This window comes from Fukomys damarensis, unplaced genomic scaffold, assembly GCF_012274545.1.
Source record: "Fukomys damarensis isolate Sample0158 unplaced genomic scaffold, DMR_v1.0_HiC HiC_scaffold_9, whole genome shotgun sequence".
Lineage (NCBI taxonomy): Eukaryota > Metazoa > Chordata > Mammalia > Rodentia > Bathyergidae > Fukomys > Fukomys damarensis.
Window position 1 is genome coordinate 27949949 of NW_022900921.1, and position 23250 is coordinate 27973198.

A 23250-nucleotide genomic window follows, 5' to 3' on the forward strand; every position below is an offset into this window, starting at 1 on the left:
ATATATAGGCTGTCCTCAAACTCACGACAATCCTACCTTAGCCTCCTGAATGCTGGGATTACAGGTATGCACCACTACACCTTGCTTAAGTAAGACTTGTGTTAATCAAAATTAACCTCTTGTTATATATTAAAGTTACTTAAGGCTCTTTACGGGTTACTTTTGTGACTACATAGTCTCTTAGCTCTTTTGTCAATGTCATCTGTTAGGATAGTTGGTCTTGTTTGACCATATGGCTTTTTCTAGAGTCATGGAAAACCTATGTGTGTGGGGGGTGGACTTTTCTCCCCTGGTATCAGGGATCAAACTCAGGACCTTGCACTTGCCAGGCAAGTGTGGTGCCTCTGAACTACATGCCCTGCCCTGTGGACTCTTTTTAGTACACTGCACATTCTTGAGTCTTGTCCTTTGGGGTCTAACAATCTCCCTGTTTAGGAGGTTGGGTGATTCACCAGAGCTGTAGGATCTTGTAGAGAGTTTTTTTTTTTAATGTCCTAGGCTTTTGTTAGCTACTTTTTTTTTAAGCCTAGTTATCTTTTTCAGTTTTGATTTTTTGGGGGGTTCCCAGGAATCAATCTCAGGATCTTGCACTTACAAAGGAGGCAACAGCACCACTGAGCTAAATCCCTGGCCCTAGTTTTGATTAAGTCTCATTTGTTTTGTTTTTTTGTTTTTGTTTTTGTTTCTTTTTATTGAGTTTATTGGTACAATCTAGGTATACAATTCAGTTACATTCATTATTGGGATCCTGTACCTTTACATGATAGGTCTTGATTCTCATTTTTTTTCCCCTTGTCCCTGCCTTCCCTTCAACCCCTAAGTCTCATTTGTTGAACACCTACAAGGTTAGTTATATCAGTATTGAGGTGGCAGCCATAGGTTTAACTATTAAAATCTTTATATGGATATCAAGCATACTGAAGTATAAAGTATAACCAGAGAATATCTTTTTTAAACTATGATTATCTTAGAACTCAAATTTATATAGAATAGTATCAGGTAAGTTATAAAGTTTTATAGGGAAAAATCAAAACCAAGAGTAAACATAACATTTTAGCATAACAATTTTGCTGATATTATTAGGTTAGACCCATTGAGGTTTTTTTTTAATCTCTAGAAGTATATAAAGAGTTTTATTTTATTTTAACATTTCAAACACAGTCCAAGTTGGCCTTGAACTCACTATGCAGCCCAGGCTGGCCTCAGACTCTCAGTAATCCTCCTGCCTCAGCTTCCTGAGTGCCAATATTACAGGCATATGCCACTATGCCCAGCTTAAATTTTTATTTTAGTACATAATATCTTACTATAAAGAAGAGCTGTAGATTATTCAATGAAATATTTATTATCTTTTTTTATAAAGTCAAGTTTGAGGTTTGGTCTTTTTATTTTTTTAACTTATATTTGGAAAAAAATCAACTTTTAAAATCTTTTAAATTGGTCTTAAATTCATAAAATAAAACCTAAAGGTGGCTTTTGGGGACAAATATTGAACTATTTATAAGTATTTAAGATATATTGTATGTCTTTAAGACCTCTTGTGTATTTTGGAGAAGAAATAAAGGGAGAAAGAAAAGAAAGGACCTGAAGTCAGTGTATATGAGTCATCAGCCTTATCTTGAGTTCACACTGCATGTGTAGTCCACCCTGAACTGAGGTTAGGCCATTGCCTATTTTACTTTTGGTCATGACTATCCTAGGCATCTTTGTTAGTTGTTCAGAGATCTGTTTATCTAGAATATCTAGATATCTAGAATAAACATCATTGTTTTTGGCACATACAGTAGTTATTTTTATTTTTATTAACAGATTAGGAAGGCAAAAAAAAAAAAGAAGTTGTACACAATGGCTGGACTTTTACTTAAAAATTTACCCTGAAGATCTTTAAATTTAGGGACCTGTGACATATGTAAGGACCTCATACAGGGTTTTAAAAGTTTGGAGACTGCCGGGGTCCAGCCTTGGTGAGAGTTCAGGAGGAAGGTTGGAGTCGGCACTTGTGAAGGAATGAGACACGCTCTGTAGGTACGAGGTTGTGTGCCTTCCTAACAGTGGAGGACTTCTTTATTTATATCATAGTAAAGGTTACATACAGAAATTGGCATACATTTACAATTTCTAGATAAAAAATTTTAAGATCATTTTTCCAGTAAACTACAGCACAGACCTATTTTATTATTGTTATTTCTGGGAACATTTTATCTATTCCCTCAGCTATTATTTATCAAACAATTTCCTAGTAAAAACATAAATGAAAGCAAAATCAAAGGAACAATCCAAGCTTGCCACCATTTTTTAAAGTTCATACGTCTATTTTGGCTATAATGGAAAGATTGTGGCCAACTCTTAGCAGGTCACTAGGTTTTGATAAAGAACTACTATGGTTATTCAGCTTCTTGGTTAAACTTTTATTTTATATAGTCAGAAAGCAAGCATTTTGCACTTACTAAGCCTTTCTATCACAACTATTCCACCGCCTGGCAATAGTATTGACTTATTCTTTAGTGTATAGACATCACTGTGTTCCTGAACATTTCATTCTTTCTGCAAAGGGCAAATCTTGATATCTTACTCATTTTTTACCTTTCCACACCATTCTAACTTCATCTATGTAAGCCCTAGTGTAGGAAAAAGGGGGGTTGCCTAGTGGCCATGAGATCACTCTACCACAAATCTTTGAGCACCTTTCTGGGATTTTTATAAGTAATTGGATGCTTGGAAGAAAACTGGGGAGCTCTTTTCGGAGTGAAATCCTCAATTATTGAAAAACTGGAAACCCCTTCAAAGAAAGTCCCTGGATAAGGGTTGTGCTTACAGGTTCAATGACTGGCACAACTGACACATATGTCTCAGAAGTAGCTTGTACAGGTTTTTTCATTAAAGCCAAATTTCCCATAATTACAATTAAGCCAATCAAAAGTGCAAGCAAAAATAAAAGCCAGAGTGATGCTTTCAACCCGAGGCCCGTCATTGCTGGAACTTTGTCAAGCAACAATAGAGGAACCGTGGACCTCACCAGGACACAACAACTATAAGTCACATTCTATTATAACACAATCATAGAACAAGTATAAAAAGTTTTACCACCAGAAACATTAGTTAGAGAGTCACAAGTATAATAAGAATTTATTTAGCTTTGTATCTTTGAAGGCCTTTACATGGGGAAATACAAATATATTAACTGTGAGGTTAGCAATATTTAGCATCACAGCTATATAGAGGTTTGTGTATGTATTTATTATTTTTTATATTCAAGGCAGCATACAAAATAAACAAACATACAAACAAAAAAGGCAGCATTTAGATTTTTTTAAAACATGTTTATACAGTGTAACCACACTGACAAGAATTAGGGAACATCATTAGAGGTCTTACAAGTTAGAAAACAGTCCATAAACAGACTTACTATCTATTATATGTCTTATTTATATAATGATAAAATGTTTAATCAAAGCCAATAAATGTAATCAAGTTTGAAATGACAGGCCCAAACTTAGTGATGTCAAATTTTGTTTATTTTATATGTTTAAGGACTAAATGCATCTTGTATAAAAAAGAATGTTTCTGGCCGGGCATGGTGGTGCACACCTGTAATCCCAGCACTTGGGAGGCTGAGGCAGGAGGATCACTGTGAGTTCGAGACCAGCCTGAGCTACATAGTGAGTTCTAAGTCAGTCTCAAATACATAGTGAGACCCTGTCTCAAAAAACCAAAAAAAAAAAAAAAAAGAATGTTCCTTAGTTATTTTATATGTATTAAACTTGTGTAGTTTAAACTCTATAAATTTAACTTTAAAGCTTAGACTTGGGGCTGGAGATTTAGCTCAGTGGTTTCACCACCTGCCTTGCAAGCACAAGGACCCAAGTTCAATCCCCAGTACCACCAAAAAATAAATAAAAAATAAAGCTTAGACTTATAGCATAAAATTGTGTTTATATATGTATATATATACAGTATCAGATATATTATATCATAACCATATATTTACTTAAGCAATCATAAACTGATTATTGAAAACATAAGTCAATATTTGATTTAAATTTTAAAACTCAATTTTAGTAACCAAAAATTTGACAATGGAGAACACAAGAAATTAAGTATCTTATAGAACCTTGCCTTTTTTTTTTTTTTTTTTTTTTTTGTACTAGGGATCGAACTCAGGATCTTGTGCTTGCAATGCAGGGAATGGAACCACTGAGCTAAATTCCTGGCCCTATAGAATCTTGCTTTTAAATCTAGTTTTATAAGTTTAACTGAGTATCTTAATATCTTAACAAAACCTCATCATTTTAGACATAGATTTAACCTTTTGATTATAGCCAACTTACATATATTATAATAACATATTTAATAATGTTTGTTGGAGTATGTCACAAGATTGAAAAAAACAGAGAAATCTCATCAGTGGATAAAACCTGAAAAATTGGCTTAAGCAACTGTTTGGTTTTTTTAATCTGTAGAAGGGAATCTTTTCTAGAAGTATTTTTTAAGCCCAAAGGGTCTCCACATATTTTAACAATTATTTTAGATGAATTATGAGAAACAAATTATAAACAGTTAATATCTTTTAAATTATACATATTAACTTATTTTTTTAAATGACTCTAGTTCAGACCAACCTTGAACTCACTATGTAGACCAGGCTGACCTTGAACTAGCTCTGTGATCCTTTTGCCCTCAGCCTCCAAGTACTGGGATTACAGACACATTTGCCACCATGCCCAAGTTTATAATAACTTTTTTTTTTTTTTGTACCAGGGATTGAACTTTGCGACCTTGTGCTTGCAAGGCAGGTGGCAGTGCCACTGAGCTAAATCCCCAGCCACACTATATTAACTTTTTTTTTTCTTTTTATTGAGGTTATTGGTACAATCTAGGTATACAATACAGTTACATTCATTATTGGGATTCTGTACCTTTACATAATAGGTCTTAATGCTCATTTTTCCCCTTGTCCCTGCCCTCCCTTCACCCTCTCCTCCCCTCCCCATTTACAAACACTTTATTTCCATTTTTTCAATTTCTCATATTTTTTTCCTCTCCCTTATTACCTTTCCCCCTTTAGTTATTATATACAGACAATTGGCACTGTATTGATAAAACCAATTTTTTATATTGATTGACTAACCTGGATAAAAATATGTCATGAACTTTAGAGACAACTTTATTTTTATCAATTGGTTTAAATTAGCCCATTAATAGCCGGGTATGCTGGCACAGGCCTGAAATCCCAGCACTCAGGAGGCTGAGGCAGGAGGATTACTGTGAGTTCAAGACCAGCCTGGGCTACATAGTGCATTCCAGGTCAGTCTCAACTATGTAGTGAGATTCTATCTGAAAAACACAAAATAAATAAATTAATTAAATAAAATAAATTAGCCCATTAAGCTATGTCAACCAAAAAACATTTGGGCTAATATCATGAGTGTCATTTTATTTATAAACCATCCTAAGTATGATGTATATTTGAAAGCTAACATATGGAAACATATACATTAATCTGCTGGGCGTGGTAGTGCACGCCTGTAATCCCAGCACTCAGGAGGCTGAGGCAGGAGGATCACTGTGAGCTTGAGACCAGCCCAGACTACATAGTGAGTTCCAGGTCAATCTCAACTACATACTACATAGTGAGACCCTGTTTAAAAAAAAAAAATTAATCTAAATCATATATAACCTTTATATTATCAAACTTTAATGCTTTTACTTATAAGTTTCATGTGTTTTTAGCCCTTAGTCTTCATTTGGTAATGTTTTAAGTGAATTTGGCAACCTTTAAAACCTAGATAACCAGTTTTTTTTAGAAGACCTAAAAGAGCAAGAAAAAATAAAACACCTGGGTGTGGTAGCACACACCTGTAGTCCCAGCACTCAGGAAGCAGGAGGATTGCAGCAAGTTCAAGGCTAGACTGGGCTACAGAGTGAGTTCAAAGCCAGCCTGAACTACATAACAAGACCCTGTTTCCAAAAGAACTAAAAAAAAATTTTGTTTTGATGAGCAAAAAGCTGTAACAGGCCGGGGATTTAGCTCAGTGGTTCTGCCACCTGCCTCACAAGTTTGATCCCCAGTACCAAAACAAAGCCATTGTAAGACTTAAGTCTCACTTTTACTCCTGGAGCGTGAACAGCCAAGAGGCTTCCACGATGCTGGGCTCAGAAGCTCAGCGAGGCTCCAGGAGCTTGTCGGACAGCGAGAGTCACCCAGGAAGGAACACACCAGGCAAGTTGGCAAATAGACCTTTATTAGTCTGGCCAGACGGCACTCCCCAAGCCAAGTAGCTCAGAGAGGCGGCTAGCTCAGAAACAGAGGCCATTTTATATAGGGCTAAGGTGGGGTTTACACTTAAAACTTACAGGAAGAGGACAAAGGCAAAGAATCAGTTGATCTGAGCTGGTGGTCATCAAGCATACACTTGACCGTCACGTACTAATGATCAGCAGAGCGATTATCCATTATTCCATTTACAACTTAGATATAATGTTCAGAACATTCAATTACAGGCAAGTAAGGAGTGTCGTGATTTGTGTTGGGTCTCTGTGTTCATTACAGTTTCCATTTAGTTTCCCAGCTACTTCAAAGCAGTTACCTAACAATTCACAATTAATCATTAGTTATCCTATAAGGGATGGGGGGGAGCAACAGTCTCTAGGTTGTTTGCTGGTCAACATGGAGTCGCTCTGGTTCAGTCAGGCTCTTACACCATAACAAAAACAGTTTAGATACCTTAATCAGTTTAAACAAACAAGAAACATAGAACACAAAATTAATACTTTTAAATCAGAGTGCACTCTTAGAAGTATTGGCCAAATTGAGCTATAATATGTTATAAGTTTAGAGTTATAAATAGACTAGTCAGAACTTTTTGGGTGTGACCAATTATCAGAGATCTTGTGTAATAAGCCAACACCAGTAAGAGTCAGAGAGAGGAAAATAAATCTTATTTTACAAAAGTAAGGATTTTTTAAAGAAGGATTAGACTGGACCAGGGATTTAGCTCAGTGGTTCCACTGCCTCCCTCACAAGGACTCAAGTTCGATCCCTGGTACCAAAAAAAAAAAAGGATTAAACTTTAATCTTTGATCGGTGCTACTATACAAATTGTTTTTATGACAGCTATTCTTCTGTGTTTTTAAATTGTTTATGTAAGCGGAAGCCCATGGGAAAATAATAAGAGGCTTCTTCTGAATTATAGCATTCTTTTTTCCGCAAGAAAGTTATGAGGTAAGGGCACCACCTCATGTCTCTTGTCTATTTCTCTATCTCTGTTTGCCAACAACAGCAAGAGAGTGGATCCCCATTCCACAGGGCAGGTCAACCTTAGTCGTGTTCAATGTCAACACATGTTGTCCTGGGAAGGAGTGTACAGGGCTTGATGGATAAATGGATTTTGGTTGAATAATTTGAGGGCCCTTAGGAATTAAAAAAGGCCCCAGAAGGAGGGGCTGACCTCCTAGAGAGAGGGACAAGTGTGTCAAGGGCTTTTGTTTAGAAAAGTAGCTCAGAGTTTGAAGGAAGTCATGGAATTGGGTTTTTTCTTTTTCTTTCTTTTGTTCCTTCTTTCTTTCTTTCTTTTTATCTCCCCCCCGCTTTTTGAGACAGGGTCTCACTATGTAGTTGAGATTGATCTGGAACTCACTATGTAGCCCAGGCTGGTCTGAACTCACAACAATCCTCCTGTCTCAGCCTCCCAAGTGCTGGGATTAAAGGCGTGCGCCACCACACCTGGCTGCAAGTTTTAAAACCAACTCCCCATCTCCTGTGCACTGTCAGCTCTCAGTGAGTTGGACTGATAAAAGAGCCTGGGGGGACTCTTTTCTTAACTTTGATGTTTGTCCTAGCAAACCTTTCTCAGGGAATCTAGAGGGCTATTCTGTTAGATATTAGCTCTAAGAAAGTTAGGATGGGGGTGAAAACCAGGGACATTTGGGATAGTCAGTGGGAGACTGAAATGTGGGTTAGGATCCTAACCTGATCCTGGCCCAGTAAATTTATCAAGACATATCTGAAGAGGGAGATTTGTCATACTATCAGAGGGAAAAAATTCCAAACCTGTAGCATGACTATTAATGGAAGTCTAAGGGAGGACTCCAACAGTCATCTCAGGTCACCCTGGGAAAGAGGAGACATGTGGAGATCACTGAGTGTTTTACCTCTCGCCTCTCAAAGGAGTGCAGGTGGGGATAAAACAAAAGCGGAGGGAGACCTCTCTGCTAATTATATATTTGAGCCATCAGAATCCAGCTTCCACTAGGGGCCTTTGAGTACCCACCAGGGACTAGGCCTGGCCAAGATTCCACAGTTGCCATCCCAGCTTTCACCAGTTCCAAAGAACCAGAAATCTGTCTCTGGAAAGAAATCCAGCTCCCTATCTGGCTAACATTCCCACTGGTGTCAGCAGGAGGTTTTGGGGAAACTGTTCTCTGCTTTGTAAGTGGCCATTGCTTGCTTTAAGAGCTTTTAAGGAGCTGCTGGAGTTTCCTGTTTCTCAAGTCTCTATAAAGGGACAAAGAAAAAAAATGTCCGTGTGTGTGTGTGTGTGTGTGTGTGTGTGTGTGTGTGTGTGTGTGTTTGCATGTGTGTGTCTGTCTGGCCTTTTCACCACACTTGCCTCTCCACTGAGAAGACAAAGCCCCTAAAGACGTAAACCACCTCTTTTGGGGTCCTTATTCCGAGATGAAGCAGAAGAATGTAACAAAACAGTAAGTTTTGAGGAAGGCTAGATGGGTGTGTAGTTTATTAGAAAGAACCGAAAAAAGTCCCTCATAAACAAGGAGAGCAAGAAGATGCCAAGGAAGCACCTGAATCGAGTTTATAAAGTTTTTTGGAGGGCAAAGGAGTAGAGTGTGTTTAAAAACACAGGTAGCTGTTTCTTTGTTGTTGTTTTAGGCTTTTTTTTTTTTCCCCTTCAGACAGGATCTTGCTATGTAGCTCAGGCAGGCCTTTAACTTACTATGTAGCCCAGGGTAGCCTCAAACTTGAGGTGATCCTCCTGTCTCAGCCTCCTGTGTGCTCGGATTATAGGTGTGTACCACCACACCCAGATGTTTTAGGTTTTTTGTTGTCAGTGAATTCTAACACTGTTTTTTTGTTGTTACTTTAGGGGTTTGTTTGGGGGAAGGGGCCTTATCTTACTTTATTATTAGTTTACTTGTTTATTTAGGTTTGTTTAGGCCTTTGTTTTTCTCTCTTTATTTTTTGATCTCATTGGGACAAATAACATTTGAACAAGATCTATAGATTAAGTAATAGTATTGTGTCAGTGCTAATTTTTCACTTTGATAACTGTCCTGTGGTTATATATGTAAATGTCCTGTTTACAGGCATCAATCACCACACCTGGCACATTGAAGAATTTAAAATGATCTCAAATGGTTAAAAGATAATATATATAAAGTAAATGTAGACAGAATTATAAATCTAATAAAGTAAACTAGAAATCTGAAAACTTTCATTTGGACAAAAAAAAATTTTTTTGTACCAGGGATTGAACTCGGAAACTTACACTTGTGAGGCAGGCAGCAGCACCACTGAGCTAAATCCTCCTTGACCCTCATTTGGAAAATCTAAACAAAGGATATATGTGAATTATTTTTTTATTTTGAGACAGGGTCTCACTATATAGTTGAGACTGACCTGGAACTCACTATGTAGCCCAGGCTGGTCTGGAACTCACAGCCTACCGAGTGCTGGGATTACAGGTGTGTACCACCACGCCCAGGGGGAATTCTTTATACTAGTCTGTCAACTTTAATGAAAGTCTAAAAATATGCCAAAATAAGGATTAAAAGAGTAAGAATTAAATACATGATGATTCTGAAATAAGACTTCAATTGCCCAACTTCAAAATCTGACTGTATCAGACTACTTCATGGTTCTAATTAATTGATTTTATAAATAACTTTTAATGTGGAATTTATAAATGAAGCCCTGGCTTCAATCCCTAGTATATATATATATATACATACAGAATCATGTTTAGGGAAAGAAAATAATTCTTCTAAGCAAAAGGAATGAAAAGTGACTAGTAACTTGCCCACAGTCACAAGTGTAAACAAAGTTGAGATTGTAAAACACAGAGAATTAACCTAAAAGAAAATGTTCAAATTAAATAAGCAACAAAAAATGTGTGACATCACTAATAATTAAAGAAATTTAATATACATACAGAATCATGTTTAGGGAAAGAAAATAATTCTTCTAAGCAAAAGGAATGAAAAGTGACTAGTAACTTGCCCACAGTCACAAGTGTAAACAAAGTTGAGATTGTAAAACACAGAGAATTAACCTAAAAGAAAATGTTCAAATTAAATAAGCAACAAAAAATGTGTGACATCACTAATAATTAAAGAAATTTAAAAAATCTAGCCAGGTATGGTGGTGCACGCCTGAAATCCCAGCACTCAGGAGGCTGAGGCAGGAGGATCACTGTGAGTTCAAGACCAGCCTGGGCTACATAGTGAGTTCCAGGTCAGTCTCAACTACATAGTGAGACCCTGTCTCAAAATACAAAAAAATAAAAAGAAAGAAAATCTCAGATAACTACAGAGACAGTGACCATAATGAGAGACATGCTTAGTGACTCTAGAGCAGCTACAGATAAAAAAATAAATAAAGCTCCATATATTATCCCTTTATCATATGCCCTATTTGGAAGTCTCCTATCAAGATAAATGGATGGAGGTAAGAGTTTGGTTTTGTTTCATAGATCCGGGATTGTGACTCATTTGGTAACCAAAATTGTTTTAAATTTTTGTGCCTCATGTTATGAATTTTTGTCAACTGTGTATGGTTTTTTATGCCTTGTTTCTCTTTTAAGCATTGTCTTTGGTAGATTTAACTATGTTATTTAAATAACTAATTATTTAAATTAACTATGGTAAATTTAAATTGAGAACATGGGAAGATATCAAAGAAATGACATTACATTTTACTCCTGTTTTGTATATGTTGCATTTGGACTTAGCTGCTGAATTTATTGGTGTTCTAGACCTGTTTGACTGTTCTGGTTTATCTCAGACAACAGCCCTAGGGAACAAATAAGTGTTAGAGTGCCCCCAGTGGACTCTGATATAAGATTCTGTAAAATAGGTCTTTTTTATGAAATCTAGTTTATATTTAGAAAATACACATGCCTATTAATAAATCATGGGACCCTTTCTGCCCATTAAAGACAATAGATCAGCAGCTGTTCTTAAGACTTGGGGGAGCTGTTTCAGTGAGATAGACAGGGAATGCTGAGCCTGTTCTGCCTCATTTTTCTTTCTGGTGTGATCTTCCATTGGTGAAGAGACAATCTTAGCTTTTTCAATTCCCCATTCTCTTCTCTCCAAGCTGAGAATGATGACTCATGAGCAAGCTGTCTCAATAACTCACTGTAAGCAGAAGAAAAGACTGCCTTTTGTTGATCACCTTTCTGATCTTTCCCTGCCATTATATATTTTCCTTTTTATGTAAAATGAGAGAGAAAAAACCCTAAAGTATCCTAACCTTTTCCTCCTCAGAACTTTTTTTTTTCCCCTACAGTACTGGGGATTGGACTCAGGACCTTGCACTTGTGAGGCAAGAGGCAGCACCACTGAGCTAAATCCCTGGCCCTCCTCCTAAGAACTTTTAAATTGAGCCCATAGAAAAGGAGTGTTTGCTAATGCTGAAGACAGGGAAATTACCTTAGATGAGGAACACATACCTCATCTCTAGGTTAAATGAGACATGGGAATTTTGTGCATCCAGAGAACACACATGAAAGTGATGCCCCCACTTACTGTTCTGGGCAGCAATCTTCCTCAGCGGACTGAACCTGAGATCCCATTGAAAAAAACTGACTTCTGTGTAAAACTAGAAGGAGCTATTTCCTAAGTACGACATTTAAGGGACTAAAACACATTTAGTTTAAGAGAGAATTCTCCACCTCCTGCCTTTCTGTGTCTCCCTTCCTAGGTCTGATTCTCATCATTTATGTGTATAGGGGAGGAAAATACTTTCACTAATAAGTTGCAGACTGATGCCCAGACAGGCAGCTAGATTCCTTTCTGGAGACAGATCTCTGGTTGTTTGGACCAGTAAAAGCTGTGAGGACAACTCATGGCCAAGGCTACTCTCTCATGGATACCCAAAGGTTCCTCAGTGGAAGCTGGATCCCAACAGCCTGACAGGGTAACCAGCAGAAAAAATCTCACTTATACATTGACACTACCTGCACTCCTCAGTGAGGAGAGAAGTAACTCTCTAAACAATCTTCTGGTATCCTCTGCCCCAGAGTGACTACAGATGACACTTGTTAGAGCCCTCTCTTAAGCCCCCTTTGTGAGTTGAGCTATAAGTTTGTTTTTTTGTTTGGTTTGGTTTGGTACCAGAGATTGAACTCCGGTCCTTGTGCTTGCAAGGCAGGCAGCAGACCACTGAGCTAAATCCCTGGCCCTGAGCTACAAGCTTGGACTTTTATCTCTCTGCTAGTAAATTGGAACACCTCCCCCAAGTTTTTCCTTGTAGTTAGAGTGCCCCTCCTCCCATGAAGTCAGGCTGAGGCAGCTTGAATCAACTGTTTGCCTTTCATGGAGAATAGCAATCCGTGCTTTGTGCTAATGTTAAACCTAAACAACCCAAACAACTCCATTTTGTCTAGCTTCCTCCTTTCTGTTAACTAAAGCTTCTTGTCTGTGAGAGACTCCCTCCTGGTTGACCACCTCCCCCTGCAAAAACATCTGGGGTCTTTCTGCTGATGAGAAAGAGATACTCCTGGAGAAATCACCAAATGTACCCAGTTGTCACCCCCACCCTCTAACTGCCCCGCTGCTTTTGCAAACTGAGCTTTGCTTCCCGCCCATATTCCTGCTCCCAGCCCTATAAAAACCCCTGAGTTTAAAATACCTGGACCCTTCTCTCCTAAGCAGAGTCGGTCCCGGCTGGTGTAGATAAAATTTTGTCCTTCTAGACTTGCATTTTTTCGCCTGGTCAATATAACACTAACTACAAGTAAAAAAAAAGATTTTAGTCAGCCTTTCTCTTCCATGTGCATGTAGAAAACTGATAAATGTGCCTTTATCAACACAAATTGTGAATTATGGCTGCTAGGTGATGGGTATAAATTTAGCCTGTGAGTTTCAGAGACATACAAATTTTAGATTAGACTTTGAATAGAGTGTAGCCTTGTCTTGCTGCTAAGAAAGGTTGGCTAGGTGATTAGGTAGATAATACAAAAGTATTACAAGCTTCTTCCCCCTAAGGCCAAGCCTTAGTTGACTTCATCATGATCCACCCAAACATATCCAGAAGTGTGCGTTACTAATTCCTCAGGTGTCTCTCAAACCAATCAAATTGACAAGATTAGTTATCACAATTATAAAGGAATACAATAAATTAAAGTAGACAAATTCCTAGAAACACAAACAACCAAAACTGGCTTGATAAGAAATAGACAATATAAGTCAGATGCAGTGGACAGAGACTGTAAGCTCAGCTACTGGAGAGGCTAAGATGAAAGGATTGCTTGGGCCAGAAGTTTGAGACCAGTTTGGGCAACATAGTGAGACATGACTTCATATAAATAAATAGGTTAAAAGATAAAGAAATATGATTTTTTTTTAGTAGATGTGCTGTCAAAACAAGCACAAGAAATATGATTTTGTTTGTTTGTTTGTTTGTTTGTTTTTCCAGACAGGTTCACCTTATATAATTCAGGCTGGCCTTGAACTCACAGCAATCCTCCTGCCTCAGCTTTCCAAGTACTAGGATTACAGGGATGCTCCACTATGCCTAGATGATCATCTTAATAGACACAGAAAATCAGCAATTTGTCATATAAGAATGTGAAGATACTTGCTGGGTGTGATGGCACATACCTGCAATTCCAGCACTTGGGAGGCTGAGGCAGGAAGACAGCTGTGAGCACAAGGCCAGACAGAACTACACGGTGAGACCCTGTCTCAAAAATAAAAAGGCAAACATGAAAATACTTAACACTACTGAATCATATTTTAAAATGGCTAACATGGCAGTACTTCCCAAAATGATTCAACACAATCCTATCAGAGTCTGAGCAGATTCTTGTAGCAATTAACAAGCTAACTCTAAATTTCATATAGAGTTGCAAGAGACCCAAAGGAGCCTAAATAATCCCGAAAGGGAATAAAGTAGAAGACTCAATTGTCCCTATTTGAAATCTTATTACAAAAGGGCCAAGGATTTAGCTCAGTGGTGCCACACCTGTCTCATAAATACAAGGTTCTGAGTTTGATCCCTGGTACCAAAAAAAAAAAAAAAACTACAAAGCAATGGTAATCAAGACACTGTGTTAATAGCAAAGGATAGATAAACAGATCAATGGAATAGAACTGAGAGTCCAGAAATAAACTATACATTATTATCAATTAACTTTAGGGCTCTGTCCATACCAGGCAAATGCTCTACCACTGAGTTAAATCCCAGTCACAGCCAGTCAAGTGATTTTGACACAAGGGTGTCAAGACTGACCAATGGGGAAAGAACAGTTCAATAGTACTCCTATATACCAATAATGAACCCATCAAGAAAGACAACAGAAAAACAATTCCATTAACAATAACTTTAAAAAAAAAAAAACACTTAAGATTCAATCTAACCAAACAGGTGAAAGACCTCTATTATGAAAATTATGGAACTCTGAAAAATAAAATTGAAGAAGACATTAGAAAATAGAAATATATCCCTTGCTCTTGGATTAGAAAAACTAATCTTGTGAAAATGGCAATATTACCAAAAGCAATCTATATATGTAATGCAATCCCTACTAAAATACCAACAATATTCTTCACAGAACTAGAAAAAAATCCTAAAATTCATATGGAATTAAAAAAAAAGACCTACAACAGCCAAAGTAGTCCTGAGGGGGGGAGAAAAAAAAAAGCAAAGCTGGAGGCATCAAAATATGAGATTTGAAATTATACTACAAAGCTATAGAAACAAAACTAACATGTTAATACCAGTACTCTGAGAAGTTAAGACAAGAGGATCATACATTCAGACCTAGCCTGGGCAACTGAACAACTTAGTGAGAACTTGTCTCAAAATAAAAATTTAAGAGGGTGGGAGGAGGCCTGAGATGCAGCTCAGTGCAAAGTCCCTGGGTTCCATTACCAGTAACAAAACTGGTACAAAAACAGACATATAAACCAATGAAATAATATAGAAAACAAACACCCCCTGGCACCTATAGCCTTCTTTGTCTTTCTCCCTTTCCTTCTTTCTTTCCTTCTTTCTTTCTTTCTTCCTTTCTTTCCTTCCTTCTTCTTTTTTTTTTGTACCAGGGATTGAACTTGGGCCCTTGCGCTTGCAAAGCAGGCGGTTTCCCGTCCCTTTCCCTTCCCTTCCCTTCTCCTTCCTTCCATTGGTTTTTAAAGACAGGGTCTTGCCATGTAGTTCAGGCTGGGCTTGAACTCACTATGTAACCCAGATTAGCCTCAAACCCAAATCACTCTTCCTGCCTCAGCCTCCACAGTGCTGGAATTATAGACGTGTACCACCACACCTGGCTGAGCCTTCTGATTTTTGACAAAGGGGCCAAAAACACAAGTTGGAAAAAACACAGCTGCTTTAACAAATGGGTAGGTAAACTGGCTGTCTCCTTGCAGAAGATTGAAACTACATCCCTATTTCTTGCCCCATACTAAAACCAAATCAAAATGGATCAAAGACCTATATATAAAAACAGAATTTTAGCGGGGCATGGTGGCACATGCTGCAAGTTTGAGACCAGCCTGGGCTACAGAGTCTGAACTACGTAGTGAGACCCTGTCCTCAAAAAAATTAAATAAAATAAAACAAATAAAAACAGAATTTTAAAAAATCAGCATGGGGCAGGGCATTGAACCCAGGGCCCTCTCACTAAGCTATTTCCTCAGTTCTTTTTTTTCTCTTTTTATTTTGAGAAAGATTCTCACTAAATTGCTAAATTGCCCAGGCTGGGCTCGAGTTTGTAATCTCCTGCCTGAGCATCCCAGAGTCCTGGGATTACAGAAATGTGCCACCACACCCAGGTTTAAAAAAATTCACGGAGATAACATAAGAAAAATACTTGAAGCCATAGGCACAAAGATTTCCCAAATAGGATCCCAACAGCACAGGAAATCATATCAAGAAATAATAAATGAGGGCTGGGGATTTAGCTCAGTGGTGCCTTCCCTTGCAAGCACAAGGTCCCAAGTTTGATCCCTGGTGCCAACAATAATAATAAATGAAATTACATCAAATTAAGAACTCTGCACAGCAAAGTAAACAACAAGAGAAAAGAGATAATCTACAGAATGGAAGAAAATTTTTTCTCTTCTGATAGGGGACTAATATCTAGAATATATAAAGAATGCAAAAAGTTAAGTCCTGGCCACAGATGTAGCTTAGTGGCACAGTGCCTGCCTGGCAAGCACAAGGTCCTGAGTTCAATGCCCTATACCAAAAAAACAAAACAAAACTGTAAGCTCCCAAAACAAATGACCTAATCAAAAAATGGGCAAATGAACTGAAGTGACATTTCAGAAAAGAAGTAAAAATGGCCAGTAAGTACATGAAAAATATGCAATATTCAATATTTGTAGCCATCAGGGAAATGCAAATCAAAACAATTTTGAGATGCCATCTTATTTTAGTCAGAACAGCCATCAAGAACAGAAAAAACAGTGCTCACTTCAGCAGCACACATATACTAAAATTGGAACAATAGTAAAACTGGAATGACACAGAGATTAGATGGCCCCTGCACAAGGACAACATGCAAAGTCATGAAGCGTTCCATACTTTTTGTTATACAAATTGTCTTTACCTGCCTCCATTTAACAAAGTTTCATCCCTGGTACCAACAAAGCAAAACAAAACAAAACAAAGAAAGAAAAAACTACAATGAGGTAATAATTCACAGCCATTGTGATGGTTATTATGAAAAAAATGGAAAATGACAAATGTTGATGAGGATTTGGAGAAATTGGAACCTTTGTTCATTGGCAGTGGGAATGTAAAATGGTGTAGCCACTATAGAAAATAGTTTGGCATTTCCTCAAAAAAGTAAACATGAGTAGGGAAAAAGGAACCCTTCTCTACTGTTGGTGGGAGTATGGACTGGTTTAAACACTGTGGAAAACAGTATGGAGATTCCTCAAAAAGCTAGTATTAGAAGTCCTATTTGACCCAGCTATTCCCCTGCTGGGTATCTTCCCAAAAGAATTAAAAGCATCATACCACAGTGATATAGGTGCATGCATGTTTATAGTGGCACAGTTTGTAATAGCTAAATCTTGGAAACAACCCAAATGCCTGACAACTGGTGACTGGATAAAGATGTGGGTTTTTTTTTTATAAAATGGAGTACTACCCAGCCATAAAGAATGATACACTAGGGCCAGGGATTTAGCTCAGTGGTGCTGCTGCCTGTCTCACAAGCACAAGGTCCCAAGTTTGATCTCCAGTACCAAAAAAAGAAAGAAAGATAAACTAGGGCTGGGGATGTAGCTCCGCAGTACGCCTACCTGGCAAGCACAACGCCCTGAGTTCAATTCCCAGTACCAGAAAAAAAAAAATAGATAAAGTAGAGACACTTATAGCTAGATGAATGCATATTGAGGCCCATACTCTTAAGTGAAATAAATAGGACACACATGTGTAAATACCAAATTGTCTCTCTGGTGTGAGAAACTTAAAGTATAAATGAGGACCAAAATATATAATAGATAATGTGAAATAGGAAGCAAAGGTTCAAAGGGGAAGGGGAAGTAGTGGGGCGGGCCAGGGGAAAAGAAAGAAAAAAATAGGAGAAAAGAAGCAAAAATTGGAAACAAAGCTTTTGTAAATAGGGAGGGGTGGAGGGGTGGGAAGGGGAATGGGAAAAAACAAGAACTAAGAAATATCATGCACACATTCAAATTCTCAATGATGCATGTGATCATAATGTATACCTAAAATGTACCAATAAAGTTAATTTTAAAACAAACAGCTGTGCATAGTGGCACATACCTGTAATCCCAACACTGGAGAGGCTGAGGCAGGAGAATCACTGTGAGTTCGAGACCAGCCTGGGCTACACAGTGAGTTCCAGGTCAGTCTTAACTACATAGTGAGACCCTGTCTCGAAAAACCAAAAACAAACAAACAAACAAAGTTAAACAAGAAATTACCATACAATCTTTTGGTTTTTTTTTGTGGTACCTAATCAAACTCAGGACCTTGGGCTTGTGAGGCAGGCGGCAGAACCACTGAGCTAAATCCCTGGCCTGTTTCAGTTTTGTTTCTTGTTTTTGTCTTTGTTTTTTGGTTTGGTTTGGTTTGGTTTTTGGTACTGGGGATTGGGTCTTTGTGCTTCTGAGGCAGGTGGCAGAAACACTGAGCTAATCTCCAGGCCCCCGCACCCCCACCCGGTTTTGGTTATTTGGGACAAGGTCTCACTGTGTAGTTCAGGCTGGCCTTGAACTCACCACATAGACCAGGCTGACCTTGAACTTGAAGTGACCCTCCTGCCTCAGCCTCTCCAGTGCTGGGGAGCTTGGGCAACTTAGTGACTTAACAAAAATTCTGTCTCAAAATTAAAGAAAAATAAATATAAAGTGCAGGTTCATGGGCTGGGGATTTAGCTCAGTGGTTCTGCCGCCTGCCTTGTAAGCATAAGGTTCTGAGTTTGATTCCCAGTACCAATAAAATAAAATAAAATGCAGGTTCATTTCTCAGTACTACACACACACACACACACACACACACACACACACTATTTGTAAGAAAAAAACACAAAAACTCATATATAATTTTATTCATTAATATGAAACACCCAGAGCAGAAAAATCTATAGATCAAAAAGTAGATTAGGAGGTAGTTAGAGCTGGAAAGACAGTAGGAAGGGGATAGAAAACAGCTAACTAGTATGAGATTCTTTTGAGGTAATGAAAAACTGAGATTGACTATGGTGATAGTACATATCTGTAAATATACTAAAAACCACTGAATTGTATATTTTAAATGGATTAATTGTATACCATGTGAGTTACATCTCAAAAGTTTTTTAATTTACTAATTTAAAATACACAAAATTTTGGTATATTTGGAGTTGTATAACCATCACTATAATCTTATAACACTTTAATCAGCACAAGAAAAAAGGCCACTCATTTGCAAGTTTTTTAAATCATTACATTCCACTTTCTTCATTCATTTACTCAACTTATTGAGTTTCTTCTGCCAGGCATCATGCCAAATATAAGAATAAAATATGGGATAATAACCAAGTCCTTGCCTAAGGCTATTATCAAGCTGATTCTAAAATTTATATGGAATATAACTGCTATTATAGTTCATATCTAGATGTTACCCAAGAGCCTCATGTGCTCCTAAGTGGAACTTTTGGAAGGTGACTGGATTATGAGGCATTACATCTGAACTGCTGTTAGAAGGTGGGTCTGGTGGGAAGAGGCGAGTCACTATAGGCATGATATGGAGGAGAATATCTCCCTTTCTGGCTTCTCCCTTCATTTCTCTGTCCTTCCTGTCTACTATGTGATCTTCTACCATGTCATTGGCCACAGAAGGACTGAAACTTCTAAAACGAGCCAGAATAAACCTCTCCTCCTTTAAATTTAGGGTGTCAGGTATTTTGTGTCAGCAAAAGCAAAATAATAACTAAGACAAATTTTGGTACCAGAGAGCTGAAGTTGTTGCTATCATGCTACCTGACCATCTGGTTCAGAAGGCTTTAGAAATAGCTCAAGGGAGGAGTTTGGAAAGGTTTGGAGATGGCTGCTGAAGAAGGCCTAGAATGCTGTAAGTTGAGCTTGATGGGAAATTTTGGTTGGAGCTCAGAAGACCAGAATGCTAATAAAAAGTCAGATGGTAATTTTCAATTGGGAACAAGAACTCCACTAGAAGTTGGACTTGAGACCATGTAGATCAGTTATGCTCTGGTAGAAAATTTTGCTTATGTGCTAAGACTATGGGAGACAAAGGCACTGGACTAATTAATCTGATGAAGGAAACTTCAAGGGAGCCCAATGTTGTGGCTGTGGCATGAGTATTGTTGGCAGCTTTTAGCAGGCTATATTAAGAATCAAAAGCAAACAGTACAAATAAGTGATTTTTAAAATTTTCAGTTTTACCAGAAAGGAGTAGCCAGCAAAGTTGGAGCAAAGGAGAGGTTGGTTGCTGAAAATATTATCATTAAAAAGAAGCCACTCTAGGTATGGTGGCACACACTTGTAATCCCAGCATTTGAGAGATTGAGGCAGGAGGATCACCATGGATTTCAGAGCAGCCTGGGCTACACAGTAAGTTCAAGGCCAGCCCGAAGTACACTGCAAGACCAAGAGAGGAAGAGACAGAGACAGTGACAGCAAAGAGATGGTAGCAAAATACAGCTTGATATGACCTGGAATCAAGACTCCTGGAAAGTAACAATTTTGTGAAGTGAAAAAATAGAAGTAGACCCAGGTATGGTGGCACATGTCTGTAATCTCCACACTTGGGAGGCTGAAGCAGGAGGATTGTTATAAATTCAAGGCCAGCCTGAACTATATAGTGAGACCCTGTCACCAAAAACAAATTTAAAAAGGGCCATGGGCTGGGGGTTTAGCTCAGTGGTTCCAGTGCCTGCCTCACAAGTGCAAGGGCCCAAGTTTGATCCCCGGTACCAAAAAAAAAAGTGGGGGGCAGGCATTTAGCTCAGTGGTGCTTCTGCCTGCTTCACAAACACAAAGTCCTGAGTTTGATCCCCAATACCCCCCAAACAAATTTTTAAATTTTTTTAAAGAGGTAAATATCCAAGTACTGGAATGGAGCATATAGGAAAACTAGAATATGCAGCAAAGCTGAAGAAATGGAGCACAAAAAATAAAGTAGCCTGGAAAGCTGAACCCAGTTCATGGAGAGAGAAACCTGCCTCCACTAACACCAAGTAAACACAGAGAGGGTCAGCAGCCCCAGGGAGAAACAATGGTCTAGGCTGGCAGTGCCAGCTTCAAGAAAATCCCATGGCTAACATAAGTAGCAAAAACAGCATGGAGTTTTACTCTTAAAGTGACTTCTTCTACATGGTATGCTAGAGTTGGAGAAGAAACCCAGTACACTGCCTGCCATATTTGAGGTTTAATCAGGAGTCATTGTGGGAAGGGGTTAAGATGGAGATATAGAACAACTCTTCTTTAGAGTTTCTGGTGTCACCCTAACACAGTAACTGGGTGGGAGACAACCACAAGAGTCAGTTGCAGAGAAGAGATGGACTAGACATAGACCCGCCCTGAGAAGTTCCAGCTCAGGCCAGGAAGGGTGTGGAGTCTTGCCCTACATGGTGAGAAGCCAGGCCAGTCCTGTGTGACCTTCAGAGGAGGCTGGGTCTGAAAGTGCTGGTATTAAACCCAGCAGTCTGCTTGAAAACACACCCTGCTGCCTACAACCAGCAGAGAACTCAGTCATCTATTTCTTCTCCCCATCTACCAGTGTAAGCAGGAATATGGCTAAGTTTGGATAGTTTCCACAGCCTAGAGTATATGGATAGAGGGGTCTTTGGAGTAGGGGCAGGAACAGCACCTCACAAAACCACAGACCATAAAGCTACGCAGAAAAAGCTGTGTCAGAGAGCACAGAGTGAGGCAGGAGACAAGGGTATGGCAGGCTGGCTGGGAAAGTGGTCATGACCTATTAATTGCAAAGTTCCAGGACACAAAGACAGAACAGTTCCCAAAGTCCTGCACATGGACTTCTTGCGAGAACTCAAGCAGTTTTGAATAGAATAGCCTAGACCTAGATGTAATCCTGAGGAGTACAAGATGCACAACAGACACTCACCATTGAATTTTCCACTGCCATGTTCTTGCTTTCACAGTAATCCACTCTGCAGAGTATACTTCTTTTCCTGCTTTTATTTGGACCAAACTCACTCTGCAGAACACATTTCTTTTCCTACTTTTAATAAATGTAAAGCCATGCTCCATTTTGCACTTGTCTTGACCAATTTTTTGTTCATGATACCAAGAACCTAGAAACCACCTCTAGACAGAAATTCCAGCACCCTAAAAACCAGTAACAAGAAGCTGACAGAATGACTGCAGCTCTAGGGTGGAAAAAATGGACTGACCATACTCAGTGGGAAAAGCAGGGCAGGATCTAGCATTCACACACAAAAACATGACTGAGGAAACAAAATAAATCTTACCAGTGACTCACTGTCCCTTCCTCATATCTGGGGGATTCCAATAGTACAGACCCTGGAAAGAAACTCACTGAAAAACATGAAGCAATTTTTACTCCTTTCTTTCTTTTTTCTTTATTTTTATTTTTTTGTACTGAGGATCGAACGCATGACTTTGCACCTTGTGCTTGTGAGGCAGGTGCACCACCACTAAGCTACATCCCTGGTCCTCTTTGTTTTTATTGTTTTGCCTTCATCCTTTTGTTTTTATGGAGGTTTGGAGAAATTTTCCTTTTTTTTTTCTTTATTTTACTCTGTTTTTCTTTTTTCTTCATTTAATTATTTGGTCTTTTCTGGTACTATTATCTAATTCTTTTACTCTTACTAGGATACTTTATCTCACTTTTCTCTCCTGCTCATCTTCTCTTCATTTTTCAAAATTTCCTTCTTTCATTCTCCTATTCTCCCCCACACACTGCATCTTCACTAGTGTTATAATTAATCCTTATTAATCTTTAGATGTTTAGCTAACTCTATGCTATCAGTCTTGAATTATAGTGTTAATGGTGACATAGTAGTTGCATGTAGTTGATATTTTACTGTATATCAATATTTGGTTTTTCTTTGTGTTTAAATTATAATTATAGATCTCTTTTCTAGTCAAGCTATAGTGGCAATTTCTATTGGTTCTTAAGGTATATTCAGTCTGTCTTTGACTCTATTATTATGGCTGGTTATGTTGCTATATTGTGGGTGGCATTGTTGTTATTAATTGGGTTTTTTCTGTATGCCAATATCTGATTTGTCTTTGTGGCAGCAATACTGTGGTTCATTTCTGGAGTACTGGGTGCTAGGCCAATTTTACTGCAATTTCCCTTCCCAAATTAATAGAGGTAGCTATGTCTTGAAACAGAGGCAAAGGCCTATATTTACTCATGCTCAAAACATACCACTTAAAAGCAAACACTAAAGAGATCACCATACTGGCAACAAAAATTTTCTACTATAATTGACCTGCAAATCTAAGCATAAAAGGAAAGAAAGAAAGAAAAAAAAAGAAGAAGAAAGAAAGACAGACAGACAAGGGCCAGGGGTTTAGTGGTTTTGCAGCCTGCCTTGCAAGTAC

The 23250-nt window shown here is 38.3% G+C and overlaps 1 protein-coding gene and 1 pseudogene across 2 annotated transcripts in view; one reads left to right on the top strand and one right to left on the bottom strand.

Moving 5' to 3' along the window:
• Uimc1 (ubiquitin interaction motif containing 1) overlaps positions 1-23250 on the bottom strand; it is a 159660-nt gene that overhangs the window by 124276 nt on the left and 12134 nt on the right. Inside the window, exons 1-3 of one of the 2 annotated variants that reach the window (XM_010622085.1) lie at positions 17975-18014; positions 13840-13918; positions 12869-12967 (exon numbers count right to left, since the gene is read on the bottom strand). The exons of the other annotated variant lie outside the window; for it this stretch is intronic. The gene's annotated coding sequence lies outside the window, so the exon portion shown is untranslated. Of the gene's footprint in view, positions 1-12868; positions 12968-13839; positions 13919-17974; positions 18015-23250 lie in introns of those variants that run through there. 2 annotated transcript variants of the gene reach the window in all.
• LOC117285436 lies at positions 16672-16769 on the top strand (annotated as a pseudogene).